The sequence below is a fragment of the Amblyomma maculatum genome, chromosome 1 (genome assembly GCF_055883805.1).
Source record: "Amblyomma maculatum isolate TAMU_Amacu chromosome 1, ASM5588380v1, whole genome shotgun sequence".
Taxonomy (NCBI): domain Eukaryota; kingdom Metazoa; phylum Arthropoda; class Arachnida; order Ixodida; family Ixodidae; genus Amblyomma; species Amblyomma maculatum.
Genome location: NC_139344.1, coordinates 487,640,507 through 487,655,335, shown reverse-complemented (window position 1 = coordinate 487,655,335; position 14,829 = coordinate 487,640,507).

Below are 14,829 nucleotides of genomic sequence, written 5' to 3'. Positions count from 1 at the left end.
AAAAGTGCCTGTAAGGCGTTGTGTGTATTAACTTGTTGCGATTCGTTTTAGCCACTATGTGCAAACTTGAATCGCAGTTCTGAGCCTAACCCGCGCAAGCTTGAGTGACACCTATTTGCACATCATGCCTAAAAGTGCCTGTAAGGCGTTGTGTGTATTAACTTGTTGCGATTCGTTTTAGCCGCTATGTGCAAATTTTTTCGTTCTGAGCCTAACCCGAGCAAGCTTGAATGACACCTATTTGCACATCATGCCTAAAAGTGCCTGTAAGGCTTTGTGTGTATTGTTGTGAGCCTAACCCGCGCAAGCTTGAGTGACCCCTATTTGCACATCATGCCTAAAAGTGCCTGTAAGGCATTGTGTGTATTAACTTGTTGCAATTCGTTTTAGCTGCTATGTGCAATCTTGAATCGCAGTCCTGAGCCTAACCCGCGCAAACTTGAGTGACACCTATTTGCACATCATGCCTAAAAGTGCCTGTAAGGTGTTGTGTGTATTAACTTGTTGCGATTCTTTAGCCGCTATGTGCAAACTTGAATCGCATTTCTGAGCCTAACGCGCGCAAGCTTCAGTGACCCCTATTTGCACATCATGCCTAAACGTGCCTGTAAGGCGTTGTGTGTATTAACTTGTTGCGATTCGTTTTAGCCGCTATGTGCAACCTTGAATCGCAGTTCTGAGCCTAACCCGCGCAAGCTTGAGTGACCCCTATTTGCACATCATTTCTAAGAGTGCCTGTAAGGCGTTGTGTGTATTAACTTGTTGCGATTCGTTTTAGCCGCTATGTGCAAACTTGAATCACATTTCTGAGCCTAACGCGCGCAAGCTTGAGTGACCCCTATTTGCACATCATGCCTAAAAGTGCCTGTAAGGCGTTGTGTATTAACATGTTGCGATTCGTTTTAGCCGCTATGTGCAACCTTGAATCGCAGTTCTGAGCCTAACCCGCGCAAGCTTGAGTGACACCTATTTGCACATCATGCCTAAAAGTGCCTGTAAGGCGTTGTGTGTATTAACTTGTTGCGATTCTTTAGCCGCTACGTGCAAACTTGAATCGCATTTCTGAGCATAACGCGCGCAAGCTTGAGTGACCCCTATTTGCACATCATGCCTAAAAGTGCCTGTAAGGCGTTGCGTGTATTAACTTGTTGCGATTCCTTTTAGCCGCTATGTGCAAACTTGAATCGCAGTTCTGAGACTAACCCGTGCAAGCTTGAGTGACCCCTATTTGCACATCATGCCTAAAAGTGCCTGTAAGGCATTGTGTGTATTAACTTGTTGCGATTCTTTAGCCGCTACGTGCAAACTTGAATCGCATTTCTGAGCCTAACGCGCGCAAGCTTGAGTGACCCCTATTTGCACATCATGTCTAAAAGTGCCTGTAAGGCGTTGCGTGTATTAACTTGTTGCGATTCCTTTTAGCCGCTATGTGCAAACTTGAATCGCAGTTCTGAGCCTAACCCGCGCAAGCTTGAGTGACACCTATTTGCACATCATGCCTAAAAGTGTCTGTAAGGCGTTGTGGGTATTAACTTGTTGCGATTCTTTAGCCGCTATGTGCAAACTTGAATCGCATTTCTGAGCCTACGGTCGCTAGCTTGAGTGACCCCTATTTGCACATCATGCCTAAAAGTGCCTGTAAGGCGTTGTGTGTATTAACTTGTTGCAATTCGTTTTAGCCGCTATGTGCAACCTTGAATCGCAGTTCAAAGCCAAACCCGCGCAAGCTTGAGTGACACCTATTTGCACATCATGCCTAAAAGTGCCTGTAAGGCTTTGTGTGTATTGTTGTGAGCCTAACCCGCGCAAGCGTGAGTGATCCCTATTTGCACATCATGCCTAAAAGTGCCTGTAAGGCTTTGTGTGTATTTTTGTGAGCCTAACCCGCGCAAGCTTGAGTGACCCCTATTAGCACATCATGCCTAAAAGTGCCTGTAAGGCGTTGTGTGTATCAACTTGTTGCGATTCTTTAGCCGCTACGTGCAAACTTGAATCGCATTTCTGAGCCTAACGCGCGCAAGCTTGAGTGACGCCTATTTGCACATCATGCCTAAAAGTGCCTGTAAGGCGTTGTGTGTATTAACTTGTTGCGATTCTTTAGCCGCTATGTGCAAACTTGAATCGCATTTCCGAGCCTAACGCGCGCAAGCTTGAGTGACCCCTATTTGCACATCACTCCTAAAAGTGCCTGTAAGGCTTTGTGTGTATTGTTGTGAGCCTAACCCGCGCAAGCTTGAGTGACACCTATTAGCACATCATGCCTAAAAGTGCCTGTAAGGCGTTGTGTGTATTAACGTGTTGCGATTCGTCTTAGCCGCTATGTGCAAGCGTGAATCGCAGTTCTGAGCCTAACGCGCGCAAGCTTGAGTGACACCTATTTGCACATTATGCCTGAAAGTGCCTGTAAGGCGTTGTGTGTATTAACTTGTTGCGATTCGTTTTAGCCGCTACGTGCAAACTTGAATCGCATTTCTGAGCCTAACGCGCGCAAGCTTGAGTGACACCGATTTGCACATCATGCCTAAAAGTGCCTGTACGACGTTGTGTGTATTAACTTGTTGCGATTCGTTTTAGCCGCTATGTGCAAACTTGAATCGCATTTCTGAGCCTAACGCGCGCAAGCTTGAGTGGCACCGATTTGCACATCATGCCTAAAAGTGCCTGTAAGGCGTTGTGTGTATTAACTTGTTGCGATTCGTTTTAGCCACTATGTGCAAACTTGAATCGCAGTTCTGAGGCTAACCCGCGCAAGCTTGAGTGACACCTATTTGCACATCATGCCTAAAAGTGCCTGAAAGGCGTTGTGTGTATTAACTTGTTGCGATTCGTTTTAGCCGCTATGTGCAAACTTGAGTCGCAGTTCTGAGCCTAACCCACGCAAGCTTGAGTGACGCCTATTTGCACATCGTGCCTAAAAGTGCCTGTAAGGCTTTGTGTGTATTGTTGTGAGCGTAACCCGCGCAAGCTTGAGTGACACCTATTAGCACATCATGCCTAAAAGTGCCTGTAAGGTGTTGTGTGTATTAACGTGTTGCGATTCGTCTTAGCCGCTATGTGCAAGCGTGAATCGCAGTTCTGAGCCTAACGCGCGCAAGCTTGAGTGACACCTATTTGCACATTATGCCTGAAAGTGCCTGTAAGGCGTTGTGTGTATTAACTTGTTGCGATTCGATTTAGCCGCTACGTGCAAACTTGAATCGCATTTCTGAGCCTAACGCGCGCAAGCTTGAGTGACACCGATTTGCACATCATGCCTAAAAGTGCCTGTAAGGCGTTGTGTGTATTAACTTGTTGCGATTCGTTTTAGCCGCTATGTGCAAACTTGAATCGCATTTCTGAGCCCAACGCGCGCAAGCTTGAGTGACACCGATTTGCACATCATGCCTAAAAGTGCCTGTAAGGCGTTGTGTGTATTAACTTGTTGCGATTCGTTTTAGCCACTATGTGCAAACTTGAATCGCAGTTCTGAGCCTAACCCGCGCAAGCTTGAGTGACACCTATTTGCACATCATGCCTAAAAGTGCCTGAAAGGCGTTGTGTGTATTAACTTGTTGCGATTCGTTTTAGCCGCTATGTGCAAACTTGAGTCGCAGTTCTGAGCCTAACCCACGCAAGCTTGAGTGACGCCTATTTGCACATCATGCCTAAAAGTGCCTGTAAGGCTTTGTGTGTATTGTTGTGAGCGTAACCCGCGCAAGCTTGAGTGACACCTATTAGCACATCATGCCTAAAAGTGCCTGTAAGGTGTTGTGTGTATTAACGTGTTGCGATTCGTCTTAGCCGCTATGTGCAAGCGTGAATCGCAGTTCTGAGCCTAACGCGCGCAAGCTTGAGTGACACCTATTTGCACATTATGCCTGAAAGTGCCTGTAAGGCGTTGTGTGTATTAACTTGTTGCGATTCGATTTAGCCGCTACGTGCAAACTTGAATCGCATTTCTGAGCCTAACGCGCGCAAGCTTGAGTGACACCGATTTGCACATCATGCCTAAAAGTGCCTGTAAGGCGTTGTGTGTATTAACTTGTTGCGATTCGTTTTAGCCGCTATGTGCAAACTTGAATCGCATTTCTGAGCCCAACGCGCGCAAGCTTGAGTGACACCGATTTGCACATCATGCCTAAAAGTGCCTGTAAGGCGTTGTGTGTATTAACTTGTTGCGATTCGTTTTAGCCACTATGTGCAAACTTGAATCGCAGTTCTGAGCCTAACCCGCGCAAGCTTGAGTGACACCTATTTGCACATCATGCCTAAAAGTGCCTGTAAGGCGTTGTGTGTATTAACTTGTTGCGATTCGTTTTAGCCGCTATGTGCAAATTTTTTCGTTCTGAGCCTAACCCGAGCAAGCTTGAATGACACCTATTTGCACATCATGCCTAAAAGTGCCTGTAAGGCTTTGTGTGTATTGTTGTGAGCCTAACCCGCGCAAGCTTGAGTGACCCCTATTTGCACATCATGCCTAAAAGTGCCTGTAAGGCATTGTGTGTATTAACTTGTTGCAATTCGTTTTAGCTGCTATGTGCAATCTTGAATCGCAGTCCTGAGCCTAACCCGCGCAAACTTGAGTGACACCTATTTGCACATCATGCCTAAAAGTGCCTGTAAGGTGTTGTGTGTATTAACTTGTTGCGATTCTTTAGCCGCTATGTGCAAACTTGAATCGCATTTCTGAGCCTAACGCGCGCAAGCTTCAGTGACCCCTATTTGCACATCATGCCTAAACGTGCCTGTAAGGCGTTGTGTGTATTAACTTGTTGCGATTCGTTTTAGCCGCTATGTGCAACCTTGAATCGCAGTTCTGAGCCTAACCCGCGCAAGCTTGAGTGACCCCTATTTGCACATCATTTCTAAGAGTGCCTGTAAGGCGTTGTGTGTATTAACTTGTTGCGATTCGTTTTAGCCGCTATGTGCAAACTTGAATCACATTTCTGAGCCTAACGCGCGCAAGCTTGAGTGACCCCTATTTGCACATCATGCCTAAAAGTGCCTGTAAGGCGTTGTGTATTAACATGTTGCGATTCGTTTTAGCCGCTATGTGCAACCTTGAATCGCAGTTCTGAGCCTAACCCGCGCAAGCTTGAGTGACACCTATTTGCACATCATGCCTAAAAGTGCCTGTAAGGCGTTGTGTGTATTAACTGGTTGCGATTCGTTTTAGCCGCTATGTGAATATTTTTTCGTTCTGAGCCTAACCCGGGCAAGCTTCAGTGACACCTACTTGCATATCATGCCTAGAAGTGCCGGTAAGGCATTGTGTGTATTAACTTGTTGCGATTCGTTTTAGCCGCTATGTGCAATCTTGAATCGCAGTTCTGAGCCTAACGCGCGCAAGCTTGAGTGACACCTATTTGCACATCATGCCTAAAAGTGCCTGTAAGAATTTGTGTGTATAGTTGTGAGCCTAACCCGCGCAAGCTTGAGTGACCCCTATTTGCACACCATGCCTAAAAGTGCCTGTAAAGCGTTGTGTGTATTAACTTGTTGCGATTCTTTAGCCGCTATGTGCAAACTTGAATCGCATTTCTGAGTCTAACGCGCGCAAGCTTGATTGACCCCTGTCTGCACAAAATGCCTAAAAGTGCCTGTAAGGCGTTGTGTGTATTAACTTGTTGCGATTCGTTTTAGCCGCTATGTGCAACCTTGAATCGCAGTTCTGAGCCTAACCCGCGCAAGCTTGAGTGACCCCTATTTGCACATCATGTCTAAGAGTGCCTGTAAGGCGTTGTTTGTATTAACTTGTTGCGATTCGTTTTAGCCGCTATGTGCAAACTTGAATCGCATTTCTGAGCCTAACGCGTGCAAGCTTGAGGGACCCCTATTTGCACATCATGCCTAAAAGTGCCTGTAAGGCGTTGTGTGTATTAACATGTTGCGATTCGTTTTAGCCGCTATGTGCAACCTTGAATCGCAGTTCTGAGCCTAACCCGCGCAAGCTTGAGTGACACCTATTTGCACATTATGCCTAAAAGTGCCGGTAAGGCGTTGTGTGTATTAACTTGTTGCGATTCGTTTTAGCCGCTATGTGAATATTTTTTCGTTCTGAGCCTAACCCGGGCAAGCTTCAGTGACACCTACTTGCATATCATGCCTAGAAGTGCCGGTAAGGCGTTGTGTGTATTAACTTGTTGCGATTCGTTTTAGCCGCTATGTGCAATCTTGAATCGCAGTTCTGAGCCTAACGCGCGCAAGCTTGAGTGACACCTATTTGCACATCATGCCTAAAAGTGCCTGTAAGACTTTGTGTGTATAGTTGTGAGCCTAACCCGCGCAAGCTTGAGTCACCCCTATTTGCACACCATGCCTAAAATTGCCTGTAAGGCGTTGTGTGTATTAACTTGTTGCGATTCTTTAGCCGCTATGTGCAAACTTGAATCGCATTTCTGAGTCTAACGCGCGCAAGCTTGATTGACCCCTGTCTGCACAAAATGCCTAAAAGTGCCTCTAAGTCATTGTGTGTATTAACTTGTTGCGATTCGTTTTAGCCGCTATGTGCAAACTTGAATCGCAGTTCTGAGCCTAACCCGCGCGAGCTTGAGTGACACCTATTTGCACTGCATGCCTAAAAGTGCCTGTAAGGCGTTGTGTGTATTAACTTGTTGCGATTTGTTTTAGCCGCTTTGTGCAAACTTCAATCGCAGTTCTGAGCCTAACCCGCGCAAGCTTGAGTGACACCTATTTGCACATCATGCCTAAAATTGCCTGTAAGGCTTTGTGTGTATTGTTGTGAGCCTAACCCGCGCAAGCTTGAGTGACCCCTATTTGCACATCATGCCTAAAAGTGCCTGTAAGGCGTTCTGTGTATTAACTTGTGCGATTCGTTTTAGCCGCTACGTGGAATCTTGAATCGCAGTTCTGAGCCTAACCCGCGCAAGCTTGAGTGACACCTATTTGCACATCATCCCTAAAAGTGCCTGTAAGGCGTTGTGTGTATTAACTTGTTGCGATTCGTTTTAGCAGCTATGTGCAAATTTTTTCGTTCTGAGCCTAACCCGGGCAAGCTTGAGTGACACCTATTTGCGTATCATGCTTAAAGTGACTGTAAGGCGTTGTGTGTATTAACTTGTTGCGATTCTTTAGCCGCTATGTGCAAACTTGAGTCGCAGTTCTGAGCCTAACCCACGCAAGCTTGAGTGACGCCTATTTGCACATCGTGCCTAAAAGTGCCTGTAAGGCTTTGTGTGTATTGTTGTGAGCGTAACCCGCGCAAGCTTGAGTGACACCTATTAGCACATCATGCCTAAAAGTGCCTGTAAGGTGTTGTGTGTATTAACGTGTTGCGATTCGTCTTAGCCGCTATGTGCAAGCGTGAATCGCAGTTCTGAGCCTAACGCGCGCAAGCTTGAGTGACACCTATTTGCACATTATGCCTGAAAGTGCCTGTAAGGCGTTGTGTGTATTAACTTGTTGCGATTCGATTTAGCCGCTACGTGCAAACTTGAATCGCATTTCTGAGCCTAACGCGCGCAAGCTTGAGTGACACCGATTTGCACATCATGCCTAAAAGTGCCTGTAAGGCGTTGTGTGTATTAACTTGTTGCGATTCGTTTTAGCCGCTATGTGCAAACTTGAATCGCATTTCTGAGCCCAACGCGCGCAAGCTTGAGTGACACCAATTTGCACATCATGCCTAAAAGTGCCTGTAAGGCGTTGTGTGTATTAACTTGTTGCGATTCGTTTTAGCCGCTATGTGCAAACTTGAATCGCAGTTCTGAGCCTAACCCGCGCAAGCTTGAGTGACACCTATTTGCACATCATGCCTAAAAGTGCCTGTAAGGCGTTGTGTGTATTAACTTGTTGCGATTCGTTTTAGCCGTTATGTGCAAATTTTTTCGTTCTGAGCCTAACCCGAGCAAGCTTGAGTGACACCTATTTGCACATCATGCCTAAAAGTGCCTGTAAGGCTTTGTGTGTATTGTTGTGAGCCTAACCCGCGCAAGCTTGAGTGACCCCTATTTGCACATCATGCCTAAAAGTGCCTGTAAGGCATTGTGTGTATTAACTTGTTGCAATTCGTTTTAGCTGCTATGTGCAATCTTGAATCGCAGTCCTGAGCCTAACCCGCGCAAACTTGAGTGACACCTATTTGCACATCATGCCTAAAAGTGCCTGTAAGGTGTTGTGTGTATTAACTTGTTGCGATTCTTTAGCCGCTATGTGCAAACTTGAATCGCATTTCTGAGCCTAACGCGCGCAAGCTTGAGTGACCCCTATTTGCACATCATGCCTAAACGTGCCTGTAAGGCGTTGTGTGTATTAACTTGTTGCGATTCGTTTTAGCCGCTATGTGCAACCTTGAATCGCAGTTCTGAGCCTAACCCGCGCAAGCTTGAGTGACCCCTATTTGCACATCATTTCTAAGAGTGCCTGTAAGGCGTCGTGTGTATTAACTTGTTGCGATTCGTTTTAGCCGCTATGTGCAAACTTGAATCACATTTCTGAGCCTAACGCGCGCAAGCTTGAGTGACCCCTATTTGCACATCATGCCTAAAAGTGCCTGTAAGGCGTTGTGTATTAACATGTTGCGATTCGTTTTAGCCGCTATGTGCAACCTTGAATCGCAGTTCTGAGCCTAACCCGCGCAAGCTTGAGTGACACCTATTTGCACATCATGCCTAAAAGTGCCTGTAAGGCGTTGTGTGTATTAACTGGTTGCGATTTGTTTTAGCCGCTATGTGAATATTTTTTCGTTCTGAGCCTAACCCGGGCAAGCTTCAGTGACACCTACTTGCATATCATGCCTAGAAGTGCCGGTAAGGCATTGTGTGTATTAACTTGTTGCGATTCGTTTTAGCCGCTATGTGCAATCTTGAATCGCAGTTCTGAGCCTAACGCGCGCAAGCTTGAGTGACACCTATTTGCACATCATGCCTAAAAGTGCCTGTAAGAATTTGTGTGTATAGTTGTGAGCCTAACCCGCGCAAGCTTGAGTGACCCCTATTTGCACACCATGCCTAAAAGTGCCTGTAAGGCGTTGTGTGTATTAACTTGTTGCGATTCTTTAGCCGCTATGTGCAAACTTGAATCGCATTTCTGAGTCTAACGCGCGCAAGCTTGATTGACCCCTGTCTGCACAAAATGCCTAAAAGTGCCTGTAAGGCGTTGTGTGTATTAACTTGTTGCGATTCGTTTTAGCCGCTATGTGCAACCTTGAATCGCAGTTCTGAGCCTAACCCGCGCAAGCTTGAGTGACCCCTATTTGCACATCATGTCTAAGAGTGCCTGTAAGGCGTTGTTTGTATTAACTTGTTGCGATTCGTTTTAGCCGCTATGTGCAAACTTGAATCGCATTTCTGAGCCTAACGCGCGCAAGCTTGAGGGACCCCTATTTGCACATCATGCCTAAAAGTGCCTGTAAGGCGTTGTGTGTATTAACATGTTGCGATTCGTTTTAGCCGCTATGTGCAACCTTGAATCGCAGTTCTGAGCCTAACCCGCGCAAGCTTGAGTGACACCTATTTGCACATCATGCCTAAAAGTGCCGGTAAGGCGTTGTGTGTATTAACTTGTTGCGATTCGTTTTAGCCGCTATGTGAATATTTTTTCGTTCTGAGCCTAACCCGGGCAAGCTTCAGTGACACCTACTTGCATATCATGCCTAGAAGTGCCGGTAAGGCGTTGTGTGTATTAACTTGTTGCGATTCGTTTTAGCCGCTATGTGCAATCTTGAATCGCAGTTCTGAGCCTAACGCGCGCAAGCTTGAGTGACACCTATTTGCACATCATGCCTAAAAGTGCCTGTAAGACTTTGTGTGTATAGTTGTGAGCCTAACCCGCGCAAGCTTGAGTGACCCCTATTTGCACACCATGCCTAAAATTGCCTGTAAGGCGTTGTGTGTATTAACTTGTTGCGATTCTTTAGCCGCTATGTGCAAACTTGAATCGCATTTCTGAGTCTAATGCGCGCAAGCTTGATTGACCCCTGTCTGCACAAAATGCCTAAAAGTGCCTCTAAGTCGTTGTGTGTATTAACTTGTTGCGATTCGTTTTAGCCGCTATGTGCAAACTTGAATCGCAGTTCTGAGCCTAACCCGCGCGAGCTTGAGTGACACCTATTTGCACTACATGCCTAAAAGTGCCTGTAAGGCGTTGTGTGTATTAACTTGTTGCGATTCGTTTTAGCCGCTTTGTGCAAACTTCAATCGCAGTTCTGAGCCTAACCCGCGCAAGCTTGAGTGACACCTATTTGCACATCATGCCTAAAATTGCCTGTAAGGCTTTGTGTGTATTGTTGTGAGCCTAACCCGCGCAAGCTTGAGTGACCCCTATTTGCACATCATGCCTAAAAGTGCCTGTAAGGCGTTGTGTGTATTAACTTGTGCGATTCGTTTTAGCCGCTACGTGGAATCTTGAATCGCAGTTCTGAGCCTAACCCGCGCGAGCTTGAGTGACACCTATTTGCACTACATGCCTAAAAGTGCCTGTAAGGCGTTGTGTGTATTAACTTGTTGCGATTCGTTTTAGCCGCTTTGTGCAAACTTCAATCGCAGTTCTGAGCCTAACCCGCGCAAGCTTGAGTGACACCTATTTGCACATCATGCCTAAAATTGCCTGTAAGGCTTTGTGTGTATTGTTGTGAGCCTAACCCGCGCAAGCTTGAGTGACCCCTATTTGCACATCATGCCTAAAAGTGCCTGTAAGGCGTTGTGTGTATTAACTTGTTGCGATTCGTTTTAGCAGCTATGTGCAAATTTTTTCGTTCTGAGCCTAACCCGGGCAAGCTTGAGTGACACCTATTTGCGTATCATGCCTAAAAGTGACTGTAAGGCGTGTGTATTAACTTGTTGCGATTCTTTAGCCGCTACGTGCAAACTTGAATCGCATTTCTGAGCATAACGCGCGCAAGCTTGAGTGACCCCTATTTGCACATCATGCCTAAAAGTGCCTGTAAGGCGTTGCGTGTATTAACTTGTTGCGATTCCTTTTAGCCGCTATGTGCAAACTTGAATCGCAGTTCTGAGCCTAACCCGCGCAAGCTTGAGTGACCCCTATTTGCACATCATGCCTAAAAGTGCCTGTAAGGCATTGTGTGTATTAACTTGTTGCGATTCTTTAGCCGCTACGTGCAAACTTGAATCGCATTTCTGAGCCTAACGCGCGCAAGCTTGAGTGACCCCTATTTGCACATCATGCCTAAAAGTGCCTGTAAGGCGTTGCGTGTATTAACTTGTTGCGATTCCTTTTAGCCGCTATGTGCAAACTTGAATCGCAGTTCTGAGCCTAACCCGCGCAAGCTTGAGTGACACCTATTTGCACATCATGCCGAAAAGTGTCTGTAAGGCGTTGTGTGTATTAACTTGTTGCGATTCTTTAGCCGCTATGTGCAAACTTGAATCGCATTTCTGAGCCTACGGTCGCTAGCTTGAGTGACCCCTATTTGCACATCATGCCTAAAAGTGCCTGTAAGGCGTTGTGTGTATTAACTTGTTGCAATTCGTTTTAGCCGCTATGTGCAACCTTGAATCGCAGTTCAAAGCCAAACCCGCGCAAGCTTGAGTGACACCTATTTGCACATCATGCCTAAAAGTGCCTGTAAGGCTTTGTGTGTATTGTTGTGAGCCTAACCCGCGCAAGCTTGAGTGACCCCTATTTGCACATCATGCCTAAAAGTGCCTGTAAGGCTTTGTGTGTATTTTTGTGAGCCTAACCCGCGCAAGCTTGAGTGACCCCTATTAGCACATCATGCCTAAAAGTGCCTGTAAGGCGTTGTGTGTATTAACGTGTTGCGATTCGTCTTAGCCGCTATGTGCAAGCGTGAATCGCAGTTCTGAGCCTAACGCACGCAAGCTTGAGTGACACCTATTTGCACATTATGCCTGAAAGTGCCTGTAAGGCGTTGTGTGTATTAACTTGTTGCGATTCTTTAGCCGCTACGTGCAAACTTGAATCGCATTTCTGAGCCTAACGCGCGCAAGCTTGAGTGACGCCTATTTGCACATCTGCCTAAAAGTGCCTGTAAGGCTTTGTGTGTATTGTTGTGAGCCTAACCCGCGCAAGCTTGAGTGACCAATATTTGCACATCATGCCTAAAAGTGCCTGTAAGGCGTTGTGTGTATTAACTTGTTGCGATTCTTTAGCCGCTACGTGCAAAGTTGAATCGCATTTCTGAGCCTAACGCGCGCAAGCTTGAGTGACCCCTATTTGCACATCATGCCTAAAAGTGCCTGTAAGGCGTTGTGTGTATTAACTTGTTGCGATTCCTTTTAGCCACTATGTGCAAACTTGAATCGCAGTTCTGAGCCTAACCCGCGCAAGCTTGAGTGACACCTATTTGCACATCATGCCTAAAAGTGCCTGTAAGGCGTTGTGTGTATTAACTTGTTGCCATTCTTTAGCCACTATGTGCAAACTTGAATCGCATTTCCGAGCCTAACGCGCGCAAGCTTGAGTGACCCCTATTTGCACATCATGCCTAAAAGTGCCTGTAAGGCGTTGTGTGTATTAACTTGTTGCGATTCGTTTTAACCGCTATGTGCAAACTTGAATCGCAGTTCTGAGCCTAACCCACGCAAGCTTGAGTGACGCCTATTTGCACATCATGCCTAAAAGTGCCTGTAAGGCTTTGTGTGTATTGTTGTGAGCCTAACCCGCGCAAGCTTGAGTAACCCCTATTTGCACATCATGCCTAAAAGTGCCTGTAAGGCTTTGTGTGTATTTTTGTGAGCCTAACCCGCGCTAGCTTGAGTGACCCCTATTAGCACATCATGACTAAAAGTGCCTGTAAGGCGTTGTGTGTATTAACGTGTTGCGATTCGTCTTAGCCGCTATGTGCAAGCGTGAATCGCAGTTCTGAGCCTAACGCACGCAAGCTTGAGTGACACCTATTTGCACATCATGCCTAAAAGTGCCGGTAAGGCGTTGTGTGTATTAACTTGTTGCGATTCGTTTTAGCCGCTATGTGAATATTTTTTCGTTCTGAGCCTAACCCGGGCAAGCTTGAGTGACCCCTATTTGCACATCATGTCTAAGAGTGCCTGTAAGGCGTTGTTTGTATTAACTTGTTGCGATTCGTTTTAGCCGCTATGTGCAAACTTGAATCGCATTTCTGAGCCTAACGCGCGCAAGCTTGAGGGACCCCTATTTGCACATCATGCCTAAAAGTGCCTGTAAGGCGTTGTGTGTATTAACATGTTGCGATTCGTTTTAGCCGCTATGTGCAACCTTGAATCGCAGTTCTGAGCCTAACCCGCGCAAGCTTGAGTGACACCTATTTGCACATCATGCCTAAAAGTGCCGGTAAGGCGTTGTGTGTATTAACTTGTTGCGATTCGTTTTAGCCGCTATGTGAATATTTTTTCGTTCTGAGCATAACCCGGGCAAGCTTCAGTGACACCTACTTGCATATCATGCCTAGAAGTGCCGGTAAGGCGTTGTGTGTATTAACTTGTTGCGATTCGTTTTAGCCGCTATGTGCAATCTTGAATCGCAGTTCTGAGCCTAACGCGCACAAGCTTGAGTGACACCTATTTGCACATCATGCCTAAAAGTGCCTGTAAGACTTTGTGTGTACAGTTGTGAGCCTAACCCGCGCAAGCTTGAGTGACCCCTATTTGCACACCATGCCTAAAATTGCCTGTAAGGCGTTGTGTGTATTAACTTGTTGCGATTCTTTAGCCGCTATGTGCAAACTTGAATCGCATTTCTGAGTCTGACGCGCGCAAGCTTGATTGACCCCTGTCTGCACAAAATGCCTAAAAGTGCCTCTAAGTCGTTGTGTGTATTAACTTGTTGCGATTCGTTTTAGCCGCTATGTGCAAACTTGAATCGCAGTTCTGAGCCTAACCCGCGCGAGCTTGAGTGACACCTATTTGCACTACATGCCTAAAAGTGCCTGTAAGGCGTTGTGTGTATTAACTTGTTGCAATTCGTTTTAGCCGCTTTGTGCAAACTTCAATCGCAGTTCTGAGCCTAACCCGCGCAAGCTTGAGTGACACCTATTTGCACATCATGCCTAAAATTGCCTGTAAGGCTTTGTGTGTATTGTTGTGAGCCTAACCCGCGCAAGCTTGAGTGACCCCTATTTGCACATCATGCCTAAAAGTGCCTGTAAGGCGTTGTGTGTATTAACTTGTGCGATTCGTTTTAGCCGCTACGTGGAATCTTGAATCGCAGTTCTGAGCCTAACCCGCGCAAGCTTGAGTGACACCTATTTGCACATCATGCCTAAAAGTGCCTGTAAGGCGTTGTGTGTATTAACTTGTTGCGATTCGTTTTAGCAGCTATGTGCAAATTTTTTCGTTCTGAGCCTAACCCGGGCAAGCTTGAGTGACACCTATTTGCGTATCATGCCTAAAAGTGACTGTAAGGCGTTGTGTGTATTAACTTGTTGCGATTCTTTAGCCGCTATGTGCAAACTTGAGTCGCAGTTCTGAGCCTAACCCACGCAAGCTTGAGTGACGCCTATTTGCACATCGTGCCTAAAAGTGCCTGTAAGGCTTTGTGTGTATTGTTGTGAGCGTAACCCGCGCAAGCTTGAGTGACACCTATTAGCACATCATGCCTAAAAGTGCCTGTAAGGTGTTGTGTGTATTAACGTGTTGCGATTCGTCTTAGCCGCTATGTGCAAGCGTGAATCGCAGTTCTGAGCCTAACGCGCGCAAGCTTGAGTGACACCTATTTGCACATTATGCCTGAAAGTGCCTGTAAGGCGTTGTGTGTATTAACTTGTTGCGATTCGATTTAGCCGCTACGTGCAAACTTGAATCGCATTTCTGAGCCTAACGCGCGCAAGCTTGAGTGACACCGATTTGCACATCATGCCTAAAAGTGCCTGTAAGGCGTTGTGTGTATTAACTTGTTGCGATTCATTTTAGCCGCTATGTGCAAACTTGAATC